Genomic DNA, 5,000 nt, shown 5'->3' on the forward strand with positions numbered 1-5,000 from the left:
TGTCATGGTTTTAACATGTTTGTATTTTATGAGTGTAGAGTGTCGAACAAATATTGTCCACAACATAATTACTTAAATTGACACAGTCCATACATTTCTTAATTGAGTATTATGCTTATGCATGACATCAGTAGATTTTGGGGTTTGCGGTATGTGTCAGAATTGTAAACCTTTTATTATAAAAAAAAAATTATATCAGGATTTCGTTATTTAACATCAGTAGTATGTGCATTCGGTAGAGCTTGTGTGGGTCTGTTTGGGAGAGTATGATTTAAATGAATTGTACTGAATGTGGGTAAGTTGGTAATAAGGTGTGTGCAGTGAATGTGTGTATGATTGATGGTTGGCTGTCAAGAATACTAAAGTGTTATTTAGTTTTGCGATGATCTAGTGTTTAATGTGTTACATTATTGTGTGGGTGACAAGCCAGAAGGTAAATGCCTGCCTGTACGCACAAGGAAGACAATAAAGTTGTATTATTTTGCTTTGTATTAAGTTGTGGTATCTACTTGCGTCAGACTGTGAGGCAGTTTAACGGTCGCATAGTCCGTCATTATTTCAGCCATTGAATTGTGTGTATTGCAGATCTGTTCACACTCTGGTCTCCCTTGCCAACACACACACACACACACACACACACACACACACACACACACACACACACACACACACAGTACACACACACACACACACACACACACACACACACACACACACACACACACGTGAGCTCGCGTGCTCGATACAAATACGGACAGCCAGAAAGAAAGACGGACGGGCAAAGGAATAAAAGCCGTGCACTGACTTTATCAGACAATGGTAGTGTGTTCTTTTTATTTTCTTCACACATTCAGAAAGAAAAAAATGATCGGAGGAACAGCGGTCAACTAATCATACAATCGAAGATAAGACAAGACCAGAAAAAAGCAAGACAATTTTAATACAATAACTGTAAAGTACAATACAACTATACAATCAAATCTAAGACAAGACCAGGTGAAACGACACAATACCACACAGTGCGTTCCAGACAGGGCAGGACACAGGTCAAACAGAACAAAAGAATACAATACAATACAAGACAAGACAAGACAACATAATACAATGCAATAAAATGCAACACAATACAGTCTATAGAAATCCTGCTTGATGCCGCGCGATCCGAGAAAATGTTCCCTCTTTACCTTCACTGCGCATGCTGCAAAACCCCTCCGCGCGGAGGTGTTTTTAGACACATCAGACACAGGGTGAATAAGCCACAATGCAATCCAGCCAAATATTATTTTAACAGAATGACGAAAAAGGTCAGGTGTATGGGTCATTTTGCTCCATTGATGCGAAAACATTTACAGATAAGTCATGGTTCCATTTACCATCATGTTTTTGTCTGTTGTGAATGTAATTGCTTGTCCACTTTTAAGACCGGAAGTTCGAAGTCCTTGTGAATGTTTCATTTTGTCTATAATAAAACGTTCCACAAATTTAACTTTTTTATTTTTTGTATTAACTTTTCGTGGAACGAATTATTTTTCTTAATTTTGGAACGTTAGCAGTCTATCCGTTTCGGATTTTAAAAGAATAAAAGAAACAAAACTTGACTAAATGTAAAAAGACGAATAGATATCTCTACAGAATCATACCCCAAATCTAATCAAACATAGTTGGTTCCTTTCAGTATGCTTCGTGTGGTTCCGCACAACTCTCACCTAATGTTGTTCTCTTTATTTAGACCTCTTACCTCCCTTTTTTCTCAGATCTTGGTTAAAACATTTAACAAAAAACAACATGGTGAAGAACAGTTATCAGAAAGTTGGACGAGACAAGCGGCGAGCCATGTCAGTTCTTCCCGTGTGGAGCAGTTCGCCTCACCATCTCAAATGTACCGGCACGGTGGCTTAGTGGTAAGGCGTCCGCCCCGTGATCGGGAGGTCGTGGGTTCGAACCCCGGCCGGGTCATACCTAAGACTTTAAAATCTGGCGTCTGGCATTATGGGGTTAGTGCTTGGACTGGTTGGTCCGGTGTCATAATAATGTGACTGGGTGAGACATGAAGCCTGTGCTGCGACTTCTGTCTTGTGTGTGGCGCACGTTATATGTCAAAGCAGCACCGCCCTGGTATGGCCCTTCGTGGTCGGCTGGGCGTTAAGCAAACAAACAAAATCTCAAATGTGGGCCAGGTGTGGTTTTTTTGGTTTGTTTTTTTACACGGGATAAGACCATCCCTCCACTTGGACACATACAAAAAAATCATCATCCGGACTGCTGGATATGCAGATAGATCAATTCATACAAAAAAAAATACAAAAAAATAAGAAGAAGAAAGCAGATTGTTGAATTTAAGCATGTGTACAAGTCCGTGTCCTATGCAAAAAAGCCTGACCAGATCTTAGATTGTCAGTCGAAGCATTCACGCGTGAAGGGGCTTGCATTGCACAGTGCAGCTGCATTCCATCCAAAACAGCGTAGAGACGATGATGCTTTTTTCGCTTTGGATCCTTTTCTGAGGAACAGTCCTACCATGTCAGGTGAACGTAGGGCTCTGCGCACAAAAGAAGAAGCTTTCAGTTAAAAGGAGATACCCCAAAGGTAATTAGAAACAAACCAACAAATAAAAACATGTCGCGTAAGGCGAAATGACAACATTTAGTCAATCTGTGGAACCCCCAGAATAAAACTGAACGCAATGCATGTTTTTCACTAAGTCAAAACAGCTTCGTCACTGCGGCAAGGAAGTCGCTCACTTTTTTCGTGCAACACGAAGTGAAACTGACATGCAAGAATAGCGAAATAGCGTATTGCAGTAAGCAGGAAAGCGCGCTTTTCTGTATTCTTTTTAACTTTCTCAGCTTGTTTTGAATACAAAATATCATATCTATATGTTTTTGGAATCAGGAAATAATAAAGAATAAGATGAAATAATTTTTGGATCGATTTTTGGCTCACGTAAGTGTAGCCTATGCGATCGTAACTTTGTCTGTCTGTGCGTGCGTTTGTGCGTGTGTGCGTGTGTGCGTGTGTGTGTATGTCTGTGGTAGAAACTTTAACATTTCCGAGTCTATGTGTGAGTGGTTATCCAAGACTATGGATAAAGCTCGCATAAGATTACGTCACGGTCAAAAGTGTTTGACGTCAATTAATGCATCATGACGGCATGCCTCCCTGTAGTCTTTCTCTCTCGCGTGGTGTGTGTGGTCTCGGTCATTGTTATTTTGAGCGGGCCGAGACTATTTGGCAGTCGTGTCCCTGTAAGTAGGCTACATGCAGACACAGACAGATCTAGATCTAGTGTCTCTCTTTCTTGCACAGTCGTCACCTAAGCTTACTGTGTGTGTGGGTGTGTATGTGTGACGGAGTGATTGAGTTTGTGTTACTGTTTGTCTATTTCTTACGTGAGCCTTGAAGGCTTCGCCTCTTGTTTAAAATTATAATCGTAAGACTAATTCACCTATTTTCGTTGATTGTGATCACATTCTAAGAGTAAACATGTATATATTTTTAGATTCAGAATGTGATGAAGAATACGATGCAATCAATTTTAAATCTGTTTGCGAAAAATTGATTTTGATGACAACTTTAAATGAGCAAACTCATTCATTAGTTTTTAAGCCTCCAAGCTGAAATGCAATATACCAAAGTCCGGGCTTTGTCGAAGTTTACTTGACTAAGATTTCAACCAATTTGGTTGAAAAATTAGAGCGTGACAGTGCCGCCTCAACTTTAACAAAAAGCCGGATATGACGTCATCAAAGATATTTATCAAAAACGTGTGGAGATATCATACTCATGTACAGTTTCAAGAAGATCGGTCCAGTAGTTTCTCTGTATCGCTCTACACACACACACACACACACACACACACACACACACACACACACACACACACACACACACACACACACACACACACATACACCACACCCTCATCTCGATTCCCAGTCAACGTTAAAAAATTTAGTCATAAATTGACTGAATGTAACAACAATTACAGCTAAAAACAAGTCGCGTAAGGCGAAAATACAACATTTAGTCAAGCTGTCGAACTCACAGAATGAAACTGAACGCACTGCATTTTTTTTCACCAAGACCGTATACTCGCCAGTCCACCGCTCGTGGCAAAGGCAGTGAAATAGACAAACCAGAATAGCGCGGTAGTGGTTGAGCTGAGCAACATAGCACACTTTTCTGTATTTCTTTTCTTTTTAACTTTCTAAGCTTGTTTTATATCCAAACATATCATATTTATATGTTTTTGGAATCAGGAACCCATACGGAATAAGATGAACATGTTTTTAAATCGATTTCAGAAATTTGATTTTAATCATAATTTTCATATTTTTAATTTTCAGAGCTTGTTTTTAATCCAAATATATTTATATGTTTTTGGAATCAGAAAATGGTGAAGAATAAGATGAAATTGTTTTTGGATCGTTTTATAATAACAATATTTTAATGACCAAACACATTAATTAATGTTTAAGCCTCCATGCTGAAATGCAATACCAAACTCCAGTATGTATGAGATTTCAGGCTATGTGTGCACTAGCTTTCCATGCTCTTCTGCGGGTGGGTGAGATGACATTATCTCACAACAACTTGCAGCGAGAAGATATTTCTATGGAAGAAGACGGTATGTCCATAACTTTTCGCAAGGTTAAACACCAGGGCCGGACCCAGGGGGGGGTTCCAGGGGTTCCGGAACCCCACCCCTGGAAAAAGCATGTACCTTGCTTTGAGTGTTGTTGTTTTTTTTTTACTAGTTTTAGCACCAAAACAATGCTGCTCTTAACCCTCAAAACAAGGCCCAGAATGCACCAGATTGCACAGATTTTAACCGTTTTTCAAAAATTTTCCGGGGGAGCATGCCCCCGGACCCCCCTAGTTCGCGCGCCTGCTTTGCAGGCGCGCGCTTGTGGCTTCGCCACTTCGCTGATTTGCCCCCCCAAAAAAGGAGGAACCCCCCCCCCCCTTACAACTCATTTGGTCCGGCCCTGAACACAGTA

The 5,000-nt window shown here is 40.3% G+C and overlaps 1 protein-coding gene across 1 annotated transcript in view; it reads left to right on the forward strand.

Moving 5' to 3' along the window:
• Positions 1-675, forward strand: part of LOC138978225 (uncharacterized) — an 11,353-nt gene extending 10,678 nt beyond the window's left edge. The window contains exon 8 of the mRNA XM_070350889.1: positions 1-675. This exon is cut by the window's left edge and continues 882 nt beyond it. The gene's annotated coding sequence lies outside the window, so the exon portion shown is untranslated.
• Positions 676-5,000: the final 4,325 nt, after the last annotated feature.

The sequence above is a fragment of the Littorina saxatilis genome, linkage group LG10, assembly GCF_037325665.1.
Source record: "Littorina saxatilis isolate snail1 linkage group LG10, US_GU_Lsax_2.0, whole genome shotgun sequence".
Taxonomy (NCBI): domain Eukaryota; kingdom Metazoa; phylum Mollusca; class Gastropoda; order Littorinimorpha; family Littorinidae; genus Littorina; species Littorina saxatilis.